The sequence below is a fragment of the Marmota marmota genome, unplaced genomic scaffold (assembly GCF_001458135.2).
Source record: "Marmota marmota marmota unplaced genomic scaffold, marMar, whole genome shotgun sequence".
NCBI classification, from domain to species: Eukaryota; Metazoa; Chordata; class Mammalia; order Rodentia; family Sciuridae; genus Marmota; species Marmota marmota.
The window spans coordinates 48,371,515-48,392,400 of record NW_025999900.1 but is presented as its reverse complement, the minus strand read 5'-3'; the positions used below and the strand labels follow the sequence as shown (position 1 = coordinate 48,392,400).

At 37.1% G+C, this 20,886-nt stretch overlaps 1 long non-coding RNA gene across 1 annotated transcript in view; it reads left to right on the top strand.

Annotated features, from left to right (window-relative positions):
• The window catches only part of LOC125615335, a 29,576-nt gene extending 9,379 nt beyond the window's left edge, over window positions 1-20,197 (top strand). The window contains exons 3-4 of the long non-coding RNA XR_007345930.1: window positions 2,871-3,769; window positions 20,187-20,197. This is a non-coding gene — a long non-coding RNA (uncharacterized LOC125615335). The remainder of the gene's footprint in view (window positions 1-2,870; window positions 3,770-20,186) is intronic.
• The last annotated feature ends 689 nt before the right edge of the window (window positions 20,198-20,886 follow it).

Below are 20,886 nucleotides of genomic sequence, written 5' to 3'. Positions count from 1 at the left end.
CGGGTCCAAAGAACAGGAACCTATATACTGTGTCTCTTCAGATTAGTATCCTCCATAATACTCTGCAACCCCACCTTTTACATATAAACTTGTTCAATGAATTTTCTTATACTAGCTGTGCTATAAAAATCTCTTTTTTTTTTTTCCTCAACAAGTGACATTTAAGAGGAAAAAGTTACAGAAATTTTCTGCCAATTGGGAAAAAAAATCCCTATGTGTTCTTTTCATCATATAAAAATTTGCAACATTTACAATAGTAATTAATATTAGAAAATGAAAGTAGATTTAATCTTTGTATTTGGTACTAAACTGGAAAAGAGGAAAGACATCAACACTTGGTGGTAGAAATTTTGACCTCAAAGGAACCTTCCATGTCTAATATTCAGCCCAATACTCTGTACTCTACAACTTTTCCTTGTAAAAAAGTAAAAAAGCAATTCTTGCAAATGTTACGGTTTGTTTCCTGATGAGAATCCATGAAGAAAAAATTTTAAACACATCATGGCAAATCTTTGGACTTTGGTTTACAAGTTCCCTTTTTATTTTGTTTCATTAGGAAATATTCTTTAGGATTTCCCTATCACTGACCATCTTTTCATGATTCCTAATTAATTTCACATTCTAGATGCCCTAAGTATTTTCACTCCACTACTCACATTAACAAAGGAAATCCACACTATCATTGCCTAGCAAAATTGTGTCTCCAGATTGGCTTTCCTCCTAGGGACTCCCCATGTGCAACCAGCTATGGAAAGAGTCCCTTTGTCCCTGTGCCACATCTTGCAATACTCCTTCTCTACTACATTCTGCAAACCTTCCTTCTGCCCATAGACTTCCATTATCTACTCTATTTTTCATGACTCTTATGAACAGTATAAGAGAAATAATGAAAATATAACTCCAGAAACATCTTTTTCAAATAGCCAATTCATTCATGCATACATTCTCCACTGGCTTACACTTGACAGCATAAACACTGCTGCAAAGTCTTTAATTACCTTTCTTTCACACCTGTTGTCTCTTTCTATTTGGTTTCATCTTCCATGTAGGACAATAATTCAAACATATTAGGCTGCCTCTCAAACCTATTCATCAGAATCTACCAGGATAAAGGCAGGGTATCAACATATTTTAATGGACCTTTGATAATTATGATTATAAATGAGATTTGGCAATACCCTAGTAAGACCAAGAATGTACCCACATAACCACTGAAAGTAATTGTGAAATGGTTGTATGCAGATGTTGATTTCTTTTTGTTGTTGTTGTTTGTTCATTTCCTGGAAAGAAAATTCCTCTTCTTTTTTAAATTCTCAAAGATACCTTCAAGAACGGCATGACAGATGAATGAAAATAATTTACTGAAGACTTGGAATATTTTAAGATCTCAAGCCTCTTGAATTTAAGCTGAAAAAAGACAGAAAGAAAAAAGAAAATAAATAGAACTAACTTTCCTAAACTATGCTCTCTGCTTACTGAGAATTACAGTCCCAGAATGCATAGGTCTATAGAACCATAACATGATTCTTACTCTATGCCAAAAAGGTACTTACTTCTATATTTATCTTTATATTCCTTCCTTTGTTGAGCCTCCCCCCCCAATACATTTGTTCAGTACAGCTTATTTCTTTTATACCAGTATCTGCTTTGGAGCATACAGTCCCTTCCGCAGCCATCTTTTCCTAGCATTACCTGAACTGATGTGAAGGTGAACAGCCAGGTCCAGTCCAAGGACTTCTGTGCAAGAAGAAGTCCATGACCACCTGCCAGGGCTGCATCCACCCAAAGGGCATGCCTTTCCCAGTTCCCATAAAAGTGATACGTGTGTTGGCAGAGCCCTGCCTTTGTCCCCTCTTTTTTCTTACCACTAGGAGGAATAGCATATGAAGGTCCAAAGATCAGGAGATAATGTATCACCTGTCCCTTTTCAACGCAGTTCTTGTATTTTTCAAAGAATAAAAGTTCATTGTGTTTCTATTTCTTTCTATGTTATTGCCTCGATTTTGTATATAACTTAAATTTCCATCTGATTTCATTTCCTAATCTGTAAAATATAGAGTAGACACCTGTCTCAAAGGGTAGTGGGAAAAACCTGAATGGATATGGATACGCACATGGGAAATATTTTGTAAAATCCTTCAAATAAATAAAATCCAAAGTAGCATTGGTATTGTTTATATGATTACAATGAAAATTTACAGTTGATTAAGAGAATAATGCTTCAGGTCATGATAATAGTCATAAAGCTCTTACACAACTTGATAAAGAAACTGATACAATCTATAAAAGTAATTTACCATAGATTAAAGTGAAATAATAAGTTGCAGCTGACTGAAATAAATCATAAATTTGTAATTGACTCAAATAAATAAAAGAAGCAAAAAAATGAACGTTAGACTAAAAAAGTTCATGGGAGAATGTAAGCTATATTTTAAGAGCTGGCTGGAATTTGCATAGAGTTATGGGAAAGTCTGGGACATTTTTATTCTCTCTCTCTCTCTCTCTACACAAACACACACACACATATATATACACACATATATAGAGAGAGGGCATTCTCACTGGGACGGGGATGCTTGCTGTATAAGTTAGCTAGAAGCTAATGAAAAGGCCAGGACCAAACCTATGTGTTTATGGGGTATAAATACCCATCTAAGCATTTTCAGTGCTTTGCTTTATTAAATTAAGCTACATTAACATATGAATTTTGGGGAGATATGCTTATATAAGATTTGGTAAACAGAGTTATATGTAAGTATTATTAGTGTAAGTATAATATAGTATAGTTATATAAGGAGATTTAATCAAAATTTATTTATAAGTTTAATCTACTGAGAAAGAAGTTAATAAAATTTAAAGCAGGTAAGAAGATTTAAATAGGTTCGGAGAAAAAGATAATTGGTTAAATGTTTATTTTTGCATTTGGATCTACTATGGAATTTCTGTTTTAACTTTTTTTTGGTCTATCGAGCATTAAGCCCGACTATGGCAGATAGTAGTTATGTAAAGCGAGAATATTGACTAATAAGTCCAGCTACAATTGAATTGAATGGAACGAGGCCTCTGACGGCCAATGGTGAGTCCCTGCATCCCCCAAAAAATAAAACCACTAAAGGCATGACAGTGCAGTTATGTTGGGTCACGGGCTAGAATGGAACTAATCCATCGTGATGTCTTATTTAAGGGGAACGGGTGGGCGATTATGCAGTTTATGGCCCTGAGGTAGGAACCAGATGCCAGATAAAGTACATAGTTAGCTACCCCCAAGTTAAATGGGATCAGAGCAAGAAGAGGGACACGTGGTGGGCGAGTAGATGGTTTCACGGAGGATGGTAGATTATGGGACCAAAGTTGGTAGGGGATAGTCATTTGGAGCGAGAAAGATTTATGACTTAATGTGGTATGTACCGCCAGTGATATTAATGTGCTATGTACTTTGAACGGGGATTATTGGGGTGACCACGGTCGTATTGGCAAGTATTTAATGTGAAGTCATAAGGTACTGTATTATGTACTATGTTAGTATTATGAACGTGCTTATATGCATGGTGGGAGTGTTGTTAATGTTGATTAAACATATAATGTCCTATGTACATGGATTAGTAATGTCTTAATGGGGGAAAGCATTAAATGCACGATTTACATAGGGGAATGGATCATTGAATAAAAGTTAATAGTGACATAGAAGTCAAAATTTAAGCAACTGGTCGAGTGCAGGGAATAGTTTAAGTAAGGAATGTCAGCTTTGGGAGTTGAAGGTGAAAAGTATGTTTTCTTCCCTGATACACTGCTCTAAGAAGTTTATAACTTCATTTTTGGTTTACAAGACCAAGGTAATATTTATACTATTAGGGCTCTTCATTTAAGAAGTTTATTTTCGATTAGGCTAACGGTTGGTAAAATTAAGAGAATAATAGCTAAGTATAGAATTGATGCTAGCTGGCCAATGATAATATATGGGTATTCAACAGGTTGTCCTCCGATTCAGGTCAGTGTAAATAGGTCTGCTACTAGAATTCAAAATGTACATTGACTTAATGGTCGAAATATTATGCTACGTTGTTTAGATAAATGGAGTAGTGGAAAGAGTATTAAAATAAGAATTGAGAAGACTAAGGCTAAAACACCTCCTAGTTTGTTGGGAATAGATCAGAGGATAGCGTAGGCAAATAAGAAGTATCATTCTGGTTTAATATGAGGTGGTGTACTTAAGGGATTTGCAGGTGTATAATTATCAGGATCTCCTAGAAGATCAGGTGAAAATAAAACTAGGGCTATTAAAATTAGAATAAGGAGAAGAACTCCGAGGATATCCTTGATAGTGTAGTATGGGTGAAAGGGGATTTTATCTGAGTCAGAAATAAGGCCTGAAGGCTTGTTTGATCCAGTTTCATGGAGGAAAAGGAGATGAACTATGACTAGGGCTGCAATGATAAATGGAAGAACAAAGTGGAATGCGAAGAATCGTGTTAGAGTGGCTTTGTCTACTGAGAATCCACCTCAGATTCATTCAACTAAGGTTGTACCAATGTATGGAATAGCAGATAAAAGATTGGTAATTACGGTTGCTCCTCAGAATGATATTTGGCCTCAGGGGAGAACATAGCCTATGAAAGCTGTAGCTATTACTGCAAATAGGAGAATAACTCCAATGTTTCATGTTTCAAAGTAGGTGTATGAGCCATAGTATATCCCTCGGCCTACATGAAGGAAGAGGCAGATAAAAAATATTGATGCACCGTTAGCATGTATATAGCGGATAAGTCAACCGTAATATGTGTGTGTGTGTGTGTGGTGCTAGGTATCGAACCCAGGGCTTTGTGCATGCAAGGCAAGCACTCTACAAACTGAGCTATATCCCCAGCTTATGAAATCTTTAATTATAATACTACATTTTTTTCACAAGTTCATCTGCTCAGGAGCATTCCAAATGTTTAATAAACTCCTGATCTTCCCAGGCAAGGTCATTAGAAGCATAATGTACTGGAACTATCATAATAGGCAGATCAAGATTAATAAAAGGAAAGTAATTATGGGAAATGTAAGGTCACATCAAGACAGCCTTGGCTAAGGGCACCAGTCCTTGTGTAAGAGTGGTGGTTGTGTTTTCACCTCCACCTCATGGTAAGATGTACATTTAAATATATGGAGTAAAAATAAGGAAGATAATAAAGAAGATATTTTCTAAGTATGCCACTTTGGGCATGTTGTAAAGAGATTTCTCTCCAGTTTTCAGTTCTCTTTTAGGAATTCTGCAGCCTAGAGAGATTCTCTTCTGTGACCTATTCTGTGGAGCACAGACTCCTTTTTCTCTTTGGTGTTCATTTTATGCCTCAGGTCTTGGCACACCTCTGTGGTCCAAAGCAAATACTGCCATTTTAAACAACAAACTCAGATCCTTTATTTTTAGAGTCTGAGGCAGGAGATCAGGGATAAACATACAATTAACTGGCTTTCCACTCATGCAGGTCAAAGAATTGTGAAGAACAATTCCTACAAACAAAGAGTCCATATAAAACACAGTTCATAGCAACTTTTCTTTGTGCTCCGTGTTCTAGAACATGTGATATAATACATGACAAATGAAGTTTTGGTTAAATCAATGACTGTCCTTCAGAGAAAAGTAGAAGAGAGTATAAGAACATTGGCCATTTCGCCTCAGCCTTTTTCAATGTCTTTCTAATGGTTCTTTTGTACTTAGTTATATGATGTATTAAGAGTCCTCCTGAAATAATCAATAAACAATCAAAAATATGTATTGACTGAATAAGTAAGTGAATAAATGGATAAAGCAGGGTGAAGATTTTGAAAGCATTTAAACCTAAAAGCACTTGGTTATGAAAGGAGACTTCGGTTAGCGTTGATGACAGCCATAGCAGACCTATCATTTATTGAGCGCTTATTATATGCCAGGCTTGGTACTTAGATATTTACACTCAGTCATCAAGTCACCACAATTATTTCTGGAGGTGGATTATATGTGTGTTATACAGATGAAGGAACTATAGCTCAGTAACAAGTCAAAGTTTGCACAACTCAGAAATAGCCAGGCTAGAATTTAGAAACAATCCTAATTCCAAAACTGAGCTCATAACCTCTATGGTGTTTCTATTCCTATTACCTTTTGAGGTTTCAGAGCTAGATTTCGGAAAATTGAAAACAAAAAGATAATAGAGAGAGTAGGGATTATAGTGAGGGTAGGGATTGTTGGTGGGCTGGAGATCATCAAAAATCTCTGTATAGGAATCTGAATTATCAATTTAGGTAAATGCAAAACATTATATTGTATGAAATGGGAAACAAAGTATAATTTTTGTGCACATTTACTATTCAGGATGCTACTCTATTAGCTTCAATCCAATTTCGAATTTCATTTTCAAGTTTCCTCAGTGATAGTTACTATCAATAAAAATGTGGCCACAGTTCTTAATAAATTCACAGACTCCACAGGGTGCCCACCCCTTAACTCTGAAAGAAAGAGAAATGCTAAAAGTTCACAACTGTCTTAACTCAAGGAACTCACAGCAAGGCTACTTATAGTAGCCTGGATTATCTTTCTGCAGTAGTGACATTTACTGTGACATAAACTCCTTTTAGTTATTAAAGGAAGTGTAATCATTTATCTTGACATTATGCTATTAGCCAAGTACTTTCATCCATTGCCTATGTGTTTGTTCCATCCATTTTATTTATAAATAGTTGAGCCAATTTTTTTTTTCTAATAAAAGAAACTCTTATCTAGAGCTCAACCAAATTAATGTGGAATATTATCAAACCAACCAAGCCTCTGTTTCATCAGTTACTAAATAAACACAACAAATTTAAAGTTTGTTTAAAGTACAACAAATTCAAAAGGTAAGTATATAATAGTGATAACTGTCCAACAGGTTTTGCTCTGTTTATTGAGGGGGTTGCACCCAGTAACACAAGAAGGACACGTGGAAAAATGAGCTGTTGTACTGAGATACAGATACTGGGGTGAACAAAGGCTTCTATAAACTTCTTTCCAGTCACCACACTGCTTTTTTTTTTCTTTTTATTATTTATTTTTAGTTACAAATGACAATAAAATTTATTTTAATTTTCACAGCCCTCTATTTCTTGTATCTAAGTAACACCAAATAGTGATTTAGCTCCTTATCTTATGATTTAATTAAAAAAAAGAAGAACCTGCCTCTGGAAACTGGAATGGCACCTGCATTTTCCATGATGTCAAAATGCATGCTTCCCTGTCTGATTCTTAAATTAAAAAAAAAGAAAGAAAACGTAGTGCTTCTTTATTGTAAGAATCAGCATAATAACACAGTATTTCTATTATAGCAGAATTCACTGCCCCCACTGAAAAATGTCTAGTGAAAGCAGGTAAAAGTATAAGATAGGAATAAGATAGGTACAGGGGGAAAGACTTTTTTAAACTTTTTTAAATTTAAAAATAAAGGAAAAAATAATTATGAGTTTCCTCATAAAAGGTTTGTTTTTCTTTTCCCATAAATAATTGTCAGTTTTTTAGTCCTATACATTACTGAGCTTATCAGTATTATTTTTACGTGGGCAATTGCTATATTTATTATTAACAATGCCTACTCATCACCTAGGTTATTTATGTGTCTGATTTTATTTATCAACTCCACTTCAGAGATAAAGTATATTGTGCTGAACTAGCATTAACATAAATTTGTTTTACTCTGAAATCTGAGCTCATTTCCTTCTGCTATACTATGTCCTAAGCATACTATTATATATGATACTTTGAAAGAATATTTTATTATAAAATTATTACTATTGGTTTATTATATACTTTGTGTGGGTGTGTGTAGGTGGTACTGTGGATTGAACCAAGGGTCTCACACATGCTACCACTGAATTACATCCCCAGCCATTTATTTTTTGAAATGTTTTTGAGATGGGATCTTGCTCAATTTCCCAGGCTATCCTAGAACTTGCAATTCTCCTGCCTCAAACTCCCAGTTACCTGGAATTTCAGGCATGCACCTCCACACCCTGTTTGATTATATATTTCTAAGTTTCCTACATTCTTAAGGATGAATGTTCAATTTTGATAAAAGTATATTTCAGAAATTATAATATAAATGGGGAAAAGATAACTATCATACAATGATCTGATTTATAAACTTTTAAGTTAAATGAAATATCTTTATTATTGAATTTCCATTCTCTATAATGCATCAGCATGAGAAATAGAGACATTGTCTTTTAAAGATGTGTTTGCCTACTAAAAGTTTCACAGATCTCTGAAATAATGAAATCTTGCTTATGCCTGAAAGTATCTCTGTAGGTAGATCAGAGTGGAATGGAAAAAAAATAGATTTTTCTCATGAACAATATATGTTTCATCAAAAGAACAAAGAAGCAGAGCTTCAAGTGGTGGATTTTCTGCCTCCCCGAGATGTTTCAGATCATCAGAGGATGACAGGTTCTGAGGTTGCCGTTCTGAATTTTAACCTCCTGACACATCCTTACTACACTCCAGACATTGGAGAACATGGGTACAAGAAATTAATTTCTTGATCGCTCTCAATAAAGTACACAGCAGAGAATTTTATGTACATTATCTCTTCTGATGACAAGATTTATTATCTGTGTATAGAAAACAATGAACCACATTCCCCCATCATAACTTGAAAAGAAAGAAAATATGATTTTTCACTTATTACTATGACAGCAAATAAGGGGATATGCAACGCTACTTTAAATGGATCCTAAGCCAGCAGGACTTGATTCTAGCACAAATAAAACCATTCACAAATAGGTATGGTCACCAAACCTCACCTCTGTGAGAAGGAATCACAGGGGTTAATTTGGTAGTGACCATTGTCGAATTGAGCAGGGTGAGAGATCCTTACAGATAAAACATAGTCATCCCAATCCCATTGGCAAGGCCTTCCCCAGATGGAAGGTGGGCAGCAGAATTCCAGACCCAGGCATTCAAAATTGTCCAGTTCCAAATCTTGGGCAAGTCTTGGGATGTCCTATCCTGTTCTCTTTCAGCAAGTAATTAATCTAACTGCCCTTGTTCAGAGTCAGTGTTCCACAAACAACCTTCAGTTATGATTTGTCTTTCTTAATTTGTCTGCTAGCAAGAGAAAAACAGCCTGCTTGTACACACGTTGAACATTCTCATCTATGTGGCAGGATTTAATCTTTTCATTATGAGTCAGTATGCTCGCACCTCAATGATGGACTAGTTTCCCCAGCCTATCTGCCATGCCTATAGCGATAAAATGAAATGCTCATTTAAACAAGTCTACTAGCCAACAGGAGAGTTGTATCTCAAGTTAGAAGTTACTGAATCATCACTGCGATTTTACTAATCAATTTCATACTGTGGTTCACCGGAGTGCCTCTCCAAAAGGGATGTGGTAACTGAGAACCGCATTCTGAATCTGCAATTTGAAAGCTAAGCTCTGAACGTTAGTGTATTCACTGTGAGTTTCACGTGGCTTCTGTAATACAATACCAGAATTCAGGGACCTAAAACAGCACACATTTATTCTCTCATAATTTCAGAAGTCGGAACTCCAAATTAAACTCACTGGGCAAAATCAAGGTGCCTTCAGAATGTGCCTCTTTCAGAGGCTCTAGGGAAGACACTCTTTCCTTGCCTTTTCCAGATTCTGTAGCTACATTCCCCACAATTGTAGACTCTTGGTTCCTTCCTCCATCTTTGAAGCCAGTGAGAGAGCATAGTATCCCTAGTCAGTGTCTGAATCTCTCTCATGAGTCAAATTTACTCCTGCCTGCCTCTTCAAAGGGCATGTGTGGTGGTGTATAAATCTCACCAGAACATCCCAAGATAATCTTCCTAGTCTCAAGATCCTTTACTTAATTCCATCTTCCAGATCTCCTTTTCCATATCTATTCACAGTCACATGTACCAGGTATTAGGACCTGATCTCTTTGAGGTCCATGATACATCCTACCATACCAAGTTTGAGAACTCAAAGAATAAAACCTACTGGCCTTTTTTTGGCGGGGGGGCATACTGGAGATTGAACTTGGGGACACTTGACCACTGAGCCACATACCCTGCCCTATTTTGTATTTTATTTAGAGACAAAGACTCAATGAGTTGTTTAGCACCTCGCTTTTGCTGAGGCTGGCTTTCAACTCACCATTCTCCTGCCTCAGCCTTCAGAACCGCTGGAATTACAGGAGTGCGTCACCATGCCCTGCCCCTACCAGCCTTTATAAGGAATGATTGCATATGTTTTTCTGTATTTGTTGGGCAAATCCTTTTTGACATTTTCTTTAAAATTCTATAAGCATTAAGTATCCATCAGGGTTTCTTCAGAAAATGAGATCCACCTCTGATGGGTTCAAATGAATGTGTGATGGACAAGATTAAGGGAACTGACAATGGATGTGAGACACTCAGTGATTAGCAGCAGTGAGAAGGTTTTACCTGACCTTCCCAATGATGGGCAAAAAGAGAAAATAAAGTTACTAGAGACCAACTGAAAGAGGAACCAGAACAGAGTCCATCCAATAGGAGCTCTTCTTTCCATGGCTCCTGGTTTCTCCCATGAGCTAATTCCAGTCTGAACTCAGACAGCAGGAAAACCCAAGGGTGCAATCACACAGGTCAATATCTCCAGCCCAGAGCAGGACAGAGATGGGTGAAAAATAACTGCAGACTTGAGAAGTGGGAGGGAGAATAGCTAGCAAATGTATCCCTATATTACCTGTAAAAAAAAAATGAATTTCAGAAAAATGAGAAACTCTGAGCAACACACTATGTAGTTGACCTAAAACTTGAACTCATGTCTTTCATTCTAAAAATGCTTTCCATTTCTCTCACAGTTTTCTACTTTATAGCATGTGGAGTCTGAATTTGTCTCATTTTATGTATGCAACTCAAAACTGCTTAACAACAATCAGAGAGTAAAGAATCATTCCTGATTTTTATAACCATTCAATATACAAATTTATGTTATCTCCTCATTTATAATCTCAAATTGGTTTGTCTCCCTCCCACTGAGTCTCGCCCCTAGCACTATGTCTCTGACTTGAAGAAAAAATGTCTTGATTGTGTTCAATTATTCATCCTCATGGAAAACCCTGAATCAGGAATAATTAAATTCTACATTTTTTCACCCCTGATTTCGTATTCAAATAATTTAGGTTTCTTCTGTGATGGGTTTCAGTTTCGAAGAATGTTTTTACTTTATTGCCAATGTCCACATAGAAATATGATTTATGTGCAGTTGCTACAAATAGATCCAATATATTCTTGGATGCTGCCTCATTTCCAGATTTTATATTTTTCCAGAAAAAAAAAAAAAAACTCTTTGAACCAATAACTCTCTCCTGTTTTTTCTAGGCAGAGTTAATGCACTCAGCATGACCTCCTTCAGAGCACTGCCCACTGTTTTCTTGTCTAAACTGAATCCACTTCTAATCCACTCACTGACTCACTCTCCCTCCCTTCTGCTGGCATCCTCAGCTCATCACTCCTCACTCCAACATCTCCAACTCATCACCATTCTGAAGAGTCTGCAGTAAGTGGCATTGTGTTTGCTGCGTGGGAAACCAGAGGCTTGCTCTGAATCCCATGCACAGTTAACAAAACACTCTTCTTGCCCTTCTCCTGACATCACCTTGCAGCCGGAAACTCTCCCAGTAGAGAAGGGGAAAGGAGCAATCAATAGCATCTCTAAACCAAAGATGCCATTGGCAAGGAGGTAGCACTCAGCCACCACTGCAGTGAACCGCAGGCCTCTGATTAAGACACTCGCTCAAGCCTGATTGATCTGCCTGTCCACACTGCATGCAAACCAGCTCCCTACCCTCCTGCTCTCTGCTGCCTCATTCCCTTCACAGAAGAGAGAGCACTTAAAGAAAAAAAAAATGTTTCTCAGCTCTGCAGAGAGTTTAAAAGCAATTACTGATAGATGATTGTTCTCTCTGAATTCAGATTCTACAATTAAGAAAGATCTTATAGAAATAGCAACTGGAAATAAAAAATCTACATTATGTCACACCAACCAACCTCCTTATAACCTTCTGCATTAAAGAGAGCTAGCTTCCCATGGTCCATTTGTTCAACTTGACCTAGTTTAGCTTTGGATAATCCTGGTGTTTTCCTGACACAAAGATAAAGCCAAATCAGCTTCACAGCCAAATCTTGGACCATAAGATTGACATATAGGTTTATCCAGTTTCCTCCCCAAAGAGGGAAATGTTAAGACTAATTTCATTTTCTGAGGAAACAGGTATGTTTTAAAAAAAATATGCATAGGCATATGTTACATTAAAAAGAAAAGCTTCAAAATTTGTGACTGGTTGTTGAAGCTTATAATATGTAAATAAGCTACATGAATTTACTTTATATATTTCTATATATAAAGAGTGAAATAGACATATAAACTATATATTTATACATCATTTACACACTGTATATGGGAATGACTACTATATAATATGCACTGGATCACTCACTATGAGGGGGGGAAAACAATAATAACTGGCATTTACATCTGGCTTAATATGCCTTACATATATCATTAAACCCCCCTAAAACTCTACTTTGTGGATATCATTTGCCCCATTTTGCAGAAGAAATGAAAACTTGGAAAAGTCACATAGCTTTTCCTAGTACGTACCACTAGTGAATAGTATGGCTAGGATCAGAACCATGTGATTTATTCATTGATAGGAAAACAAAGAAGGATAACTGATTCCTGCCATCTGAAATTTATAATCATATTTTGGAAATAGTTGGCTCCACAAGACAGGTGACAAGTGTAGAGCATAAAGTTCTTCAGTCCTACCTGCCTTACAATAAATAGATAGATAGATAAGTAAGTGAAATAATTGCATAATGTTTTAAAATGTATTTTGGTCTTGGTATATTTCTACCACTTAAAAAATTATACTGTGTCTATTTTCAAAAGCATATTGCAGGATTCTATATAAACATGTATAGGTCAATATATGTAATGATATGCAGATATTATGACTGGGCATAAAAGTTTGGGTGAGAAAACAAAACCATACAGAAAATGTTCTGGGTAATAAAAAAAAAAGTCTAATTCCAAAAGTAAAAGTATAAACAATAAGTGCTTAGAGTTCAACAGCAAGAGAACTTCCTTTCTTTCAATTGCTCCCAGCCATGCTGTCGGAAACACTCTCCTCCGTTTCTTCTTTCTCCTAGGTGTTTATACCCACCACAAGCCCCTGGACAATTCTTCTCCATCATCTTGTCATTTACTCAAGTTTATTATGTACTTGGCCTCTGACAGTTCCTAAGAACTCAATACATCCAACCTGCCACAGACCATATTTTCTTTCATCTTGCTGAATTCTTTCCAGCAGTCATATCTTTCTGGAACTGTGCCCCTTCACTCGGCAAAGGAATCAAACCAGTCCAAATGAAACCAATATGATCAGAAACAAATGCCCCAACTTCCCCCTTTGTACATATGATGGGTGGGGAATTTAATCCCATGAACTTCTCCGGAAGAACAGGACTTAGAGTGCACAATTGTTTGTCTAATGGTGACTGACACAGGGCGTGGGAGGAGGAAAATTGCTTGAGTAGCAATCATTAAAGCTTGTCAATAACTGTAAAAACTTTAGAAAAACCTTCAGGTACTTAATTTGTATTTTTTAAAGTATTATTCAGTTAGCCTCTTCCTTTAAAAAAATAGAAAGTCTCACACTCCTACAACAGTTGGCTCTGCAAGATAGGTGACAGTGTAGAGCATAAAGTTCTTCAGTCCTACCTGCCTTACAATAAATAGATAGATAAATAAATAAATAAATGAAATAATTGCATAATGTTTTAAAAAGTATTTTGGTCTTGGTACATTTCTACCACTTAAAAAATTATAATGTGTCTATTTTCAAAAGTATATTTCAGGATTCTATATAAATTCTATATTCTATATATTCATATGGTCAATATATGTAATGATATGCAGATATTATGACCAGGCACTAAATCTTATTCTGAATTCCCTTAAGAAGGCAAAGAGAGAAAGCTACAAAGGTTTACATTGAACATGCCTAATAATAAAAGAGCTGATATCTTCACAAATGTCTAAATTTGTGCTGTTTCTATGTAACAAAGCATTTACTGTGTAAAAGGTTCTTTACAAACATCAAGTCATTTAATTACAATAATAATGAAGCCAGAATTAAAAGAGGCAATCAGTATAGATCGGTAAATCACATCAGATCTGATCAAGGAGGCCAATTGGAGTGGGTCTGGGAAGTTGGAGACTGCCCCCTGAGGGAATGAAATGCCTTCAGAGTCCTTCCTCCACCCTTACCAACATAACCTGCCCCTGCTCCAACCTGCTGTTAAGGTAACCTGTCCCAGGGATTGTCCCTCCCTACAGGGAGTTATAAAAGTTGTTAATCATGCTCCCTTCCTGTCCAGATCTCTCCACCTTGGCCTTTCCAGCCTATCTGCTTTTCACCTTTTGGCCATCTCACCAAGCATCTCCTGAGCCTCATCACATAGGCAGGAAGGAGAGAATAAAAGGAAGAACAAGAGAACAAAGGAAGCCTAGGACATATAAAAAGGGCAGAACACCTCACTTCTGGGGATACCTGGATATCGGCTATGGCCCCCTTCTCCCTCCCAGAAGTCTGTGTTACCCCTTTTTAAATAAACCCTGCTTGGGGCTGGGGATGTGGCTCAAGTGGTAGCGTGCTTGCCTGGCATGCGTGCGGCCCGGGTTCGATCCTCAGCACCACATACAAACAAAGATGTTGTGTCCGCCGAAAACTAAAAAATAAATATTAAAATTCTCTCTCTCTCTCTTTTAAAAATAAATAAATAAATAAATAAATAAACCCTGCTTTATATGCTTGCCTCAGCCTGCTTCTCTATAATTCAACATGTGAGGAAGCAGAACTCATCACTGATAACCAGAGGTACCAATAGCAGACACTAACCAATACAGTACTTATTATATGCCAGGCATTGTTTTAAGGGCTTCACCCATATCAACCAATAAAATCTTCATGATAATAATAGCTGCTGTTATTACAGAGAAGTAAATCAAATGATTTTACAGATGGGTATATCAAAGCATAGAAGATTAATTTAGTACTGGAACTCAAACTTAACACCTGATTCCATAAGCCTGGACTAGCACTCAGTTTAGTTCTCTGCAGTGGGACGGAAAAAACTTGCCAGACTCAGCACTCAAATCCAGAAGTAACTAGCTAGTCCAAAGCCTACATCTGTTTCAATGCATTCCACTGCATTTCCTAAAAGAATGGTATCCCACCGGTCTTTATGCAAAAGGCATTTAGGAATTTAGGGCATTTGTCATGCAGATCAACAGTGAAGGCATTATATAAAAGTTAACTCACCAAAGTTATATCTATAGAAATTAACCAGGTCTAGAAATGGTACTTTCTGGGTATTTAATTATATTCTAAGAAGTTACTTAGTCCTGGAGAAATAGGAGAAAAAGCCTTTGTAAGTCCTTGGGCAACATTTTTTATCTCTTAGCTTTTTGGTAGAAGCCTGACATCAGCAATGGAAAGAAAATCCATAGGTTCTGGCTATCCAAGAAGACAGGGACAATTTACTATGAGAGTTGAAGATTTTGACCTGAAGTCCTATCAGGCCCATATAGTTGAGCTATAGGATGGACTAGAAGATCAGATTAACCTACCAAGTAGGTACTTTGGGCAAAAATATTTGCTAATCACCAAAATTCCATGAACTTGCCTCATATTTCCAAGTATTTCACAGTGAAGTGAGGCCATTGATGAATTCTAACCAATGAGTAGAGAGTAAGAAGAGTCAGAACCAGATAAGAAAATAGAAGAGTCAATGAACAGTGTCTGCTTTGCCCTGGTAACACTGGAGAGGTTCATGTTCAAACGATGAAACTATACATCATCAGAGCTGCCCAACAGCATGGATTTTAGAAAGTATGTGGAGATGAATTCCTTAAACTGTGTCAAACATGTAGAACCAAAAAGAAATTAATCTTTGTTATTATTATTGTTAGGTCACTGATACTTCCAGGTCCATTTGTTTTTGCGACAACCTTATTCTATCCTGACTAATGTAGGACTTCAATGTTCCATAGGGAGGGCCAGTATATAAAAGGTCTAAGTTATCCTGAGATTTCCTAGAAATAGATAATTTTAATTTTTTTTTTGCAAAGAGATATTTAACTTTCTGTCCATTCTACCTCATTTCCACATGTAATATCACTTTCATAAGATGCAGCATTGTTTTCTAAACAAATGTTTGTACCAAATTTTCAAATTTTGAGCTATTACTTGTTACTTTTTGTTTTTCAGTAAAATCTTATCCTGTCTATTGTATGCCTGCATCTATAATGAGTTTTTCTCTAATATCAAATGGCTGGGCTTTTTACCCCCAAATCTAGTAATTCTATTTTCTGCCATTTTAAAAGTGTCAAAAATCTCAGTTCCAATCTACAGCTTGTCATAACATAACTAACTCCATAGGCATGCCTTTGGACTAGGTACAGATAAAATATTAAATAACAGCCTGTATAATTATACTCCTGGGAACGGTCCTGTATCTGAGCCACCAGTTGGCAATTTCATCACATTATATGTCCCATTAGGTAAGCAATGGCCTAAATTGTGTGAAAAGATGATTCTTTTTTTTCTGGAAAGTTGGTGCTTTAAGGAAAGGCTGTGAGATAGCAGAAACGGAGTTCAGGACCACAGATGCAAAGAGACAGACGTTCTCCATTCTCTGAAAGCCAGGGAGGTCACTGCTTTCTTCCTGCCTGTGGTTGTGTCTAGTGCACTGCAAGTGGGTTCAGAACTCTATGCACAAAGGAATAACTTAGCTGTCAACTGAGATCATGTAAGAAAAGAGTAATTTTAGAGCACCTGCAAACATTCTGTTATACTAATATTAGAAATCATTTCTTGGAAAACTATTGACTCTATGCTATTTTTTTCCCTGTAACTTAGACTTCCAGATTTCTGGTCAACATTTTCATTGTTTTCCACTCTTAGTGAATATCACCCACTCAGAAATCCTCAAATTTTAGTGTACCAGAATCACCTAGAGTGGCGTCCCACTCCCAGCGTTTTTGACTTGGTATGTATACATAGAGCTTGATAATTTACATTCCTAATGAGCTCCTTGGCAATGTTCATGCTGCCTCTTAAGGAATACACCTTGAGAACCAATGCTCTAAGTGCCAGACCGTGGGACAAATATTTGAGATACAGCAATGAAGAAAACATAGTCAACGTTTGAAATAGCCATTTACAATTACAAGGAAATGGACAAAACAAACTTTTAGAGCTTCCTTTTTCTTATTCTACAAATGAGAATAATATCATCTACCTCATAGGTTTGCTATATAGATTTGTTATAATATTATAACAAATACATGCAAAGACTTTACCCACTTTTTCAAGGCACAGTACAGGATTTGAGCACACAAAGGGGAGAGAGACAGGTAAGCAGGAAATTACCAGACAGTGTAAGAAGGCTAATGTCTTCCCAATTTTAACTTCAGCTGAAGTGAACATGCACCCGGAAGCCCCTTCTAAAAGGCCTCCTCCCCTTCCTATCTGGATTAGGTAGAAGAAGGAACTACAATTGGATAGTATTTGAAGTTGTATATTCATAATTATTTCAAGTATAAGTGATAAAAATCAACTTTAAACAAAGACAGACAAAACATACATACATATTAAATACAAATTTAGTTTGCTCATGGAATTGAGAAGCCCAGAGGTAGAAATGACTTAGGACTCAGCTGGGTCCAGGCGTTCCCTTTATTCGGTCTCTTTGTCTCTTTCCCCTCCCCTTTTCCTTCTTTTTCAAAGTTGCTTTGTCATCTGGACCAACTTTCCTCAATGTCGTCTTCAGTTCTATTCAGGCTGTCTAGGAGATGAGCTTGATGACCACAGATGGGTCCTGTTTGGACCAAGTACCCATCTGAATGGTGATCCCCAAGAGAAATGTTTATCTAGAACCTGTGAGTAGGACTTTCCTGAAAAAGAGTCTTTGCATATCTAATTAAACTGAGCATTTGTAGATGAGATAGTCTTGAATTAGCCAGGTGGATCCTAACTCCACTAATATATGTCCTTATGTAATACAGAAAGGAAGAAGAAACAGAGGAGATGGTGATACGGAGATGGAGGAAGAGAATGGAGTGGGTTGTCTAAGCCAAGGAACACCAAGAATTTCTAGTAACATTGGGAAGGTAGGACAGGGCCATAAAACAGATCCTCCATTAGAGAAAAGAACTACCCTGCTGATACCTTTATTTTGTACTTCTGGCTTCCAGAACTGTGAGAAAATTAATTTCTGTTGTTTTAATCCAACCAATTTATGGCAATGTGTTATGGCAGCCACTGGATATTAACAACCATTCTTTTGAAGCAACAGCTGAGGATTTCTGGTCAGCCAGGCTTGAGTTGCTTTCCCAATCCTTCAAGCAGAAGACATAGAAAAATGATTGACTTCGTCATTGAAATAAGGCCAAAGAAAAATCATAATGATGATCATGATGCCTAACGCTTATTTAGTGCTCATTATGTTGCAGGCACTGCTATAAACACTTTAGGTTTGCAATCTCATTAAATCTCACAGTCAAAACTAGGAGATACAGCTCAGTGATGGAGCACTTGCTTAGTATGTACAAGGTCCTGGGATCAATCCCCAGCACTTAAAAAAAAATCCCAGATCTCACAACCATCATATGAGATACACGTTTTGCCTACAGCAAACTGAAACTCAGTGAGACTAATTAAGTTGTTTAACACTTAGAAAGGAATATTCCATTTTTTTTCTGCATCTTCAACTGAATTTCATGAGGGAGAAGTTTGGGTCTAATGCAGCCTAGACAATTGGAGAGGGCTGGCAATTCTAAAACACATTTCTAAAAGACCTGCTGGGCTGGAAATAATTGAAGTCAGACCTTGCACCCTAGTCCTTTTTCTTAGCTGCATTACATTTAGCAAGCTGGAGAACAATTATCTTAGTCCTTGCCTTTTCTATGCTCTAAAATGTCACACTAAAGAGTAACCATCCGTCAGTGAGCCTTATGGTATTTAATTAGTAACTCAGTTGCATTCATATGAAAGTTCTAAAAGAGTTCACTAACCTGGGGATAAGTGTGTGCTGAATTTGAGAGATGGTTAGGGGTATCTGAGCTAATGATCCAAGAACTAACCTAAGTGACGGTGTTTTATTCCCGTCTTCCTCTCTCCCTTTAAAATCAGAAATTATGTGATGACCTCTGACTAAGAAACTGGAAGTGCCTAGTTGAACAAATCTCTAGCCATTAAAAAAAGAAAAAGAGAAAAACCTGTGGTTAAAACTCCTGTGTCTAAAATGAAAGTGAATAGGATATGTAAGAAAGAACATGGGCATATAAGACATAAGGGAATGAATCAGATACAGGTACAGCTACAAGCTTGACAATTTCCAGTTACCTCCCATCCCCATTCCATTTTGAACTCCTTTCTGACCTGCTCTGTGTCCTGGGAGGCTGGCCCCAAGAGCTCCCTTTAATGTTGGCATCTGGTGGACTGAACCATTGGGAACCAACTTCAGGAGCTAAGAAGGCAAGAATGATAAGGGTTGGGTGTCATTTTGTCTTTTTCTTCTTCTAAACTATGCTGCTGGCAGGAGCACTGTTTGCATGCCTCCACTACTGGATTCCCCACCGCCCTTCTACTCCTCCATAGCTCCAGATATCACCAGGGGCTAATAACACTATTTCTGCCTTGGTCCCTCCAGACCTAAGGGGTTACTAGAGATTACTAGAGGGTACTTCATCATTCCTTTTTAATAACCCTACCCTACCACATCTGTACATGTAGGTCATCATTAAACTCACTGTATCAAGAACTATTGCCTACAATACCAGCTGACACAGCTACATATTTATTAGCCATATAATGTTGATCCTTGGCCTGTATTTAGTTTCTATTTGGTCAACTAAAAAAAAAAATGAAGAATGAATAGCATTAACTGTGTACCGACCATCTTAACAAATGCACATACCTATGTAACTCAAACCTAGCGTATTAACCCCAAGATTTTCTCATATCTATTTCCAGACTTTTCCTGTCCCCATCCCTCTGATTGTTTTCATCATAGATTAATTGTTCTATTTTTTTATCACAGATTAACTTTTTTTCCCTTGTATGTGAAAGGTCATTTATTCTTTGGCTGCTTCAAGATTTCCACTTTATCATGGGCTTTCAACAATTTAATTATACTATGCATTTTTACTATTATTATTATTATTATTGCCCCCACAAATCCCAAAGGATCTGTTAAATTTTTCAATTTTTTTTCTTAAGGTTCACTTTCTGTAACTTATATTCAGATTCACTAATAGCATCTCCATTCTCCTAATGAGCATACACAGGGAATTCTAACTTGGTTATTTTATTTCAGTTCTAGACTTTTCATTTGTTTCTATGTATTGGGATTCTCCAGAGGAACAGAACAGGAAATGTATAGGCGTGATTAGAAAGGAGATTTATTAGATTGGTTCACAGGACCAGAAGCTGGGTGATCCCACATGGGAGATTTAGAGGAACCAGACTCAGCCAAGAGGATGGAGGCTCAGACAAAAAGGGACCAATGATGCAGGCCCAGTTGGAGACTGAAGGCCTGAAAACTTGCTGGATTCTAGCGGGTCAGGGATCACATGGGAAGAGAGTTGGAGCTGGAGTTCAACGCCCATGATTGATGGCAACAACAATCCACGAATCAGATCAAGAAGATTCAAACTTGCATCCAAAGCAGCTTCTTCCTCCTTCTGCCTTTGGTTCCATCTGGAACTCAAGCCCATAGGACTGTGCCTCCCGCGTTTAAGGTGGGTCATCCCCACTCAGTTTGCTGTCCCACATGCCAATCATCTCTGGAAACAC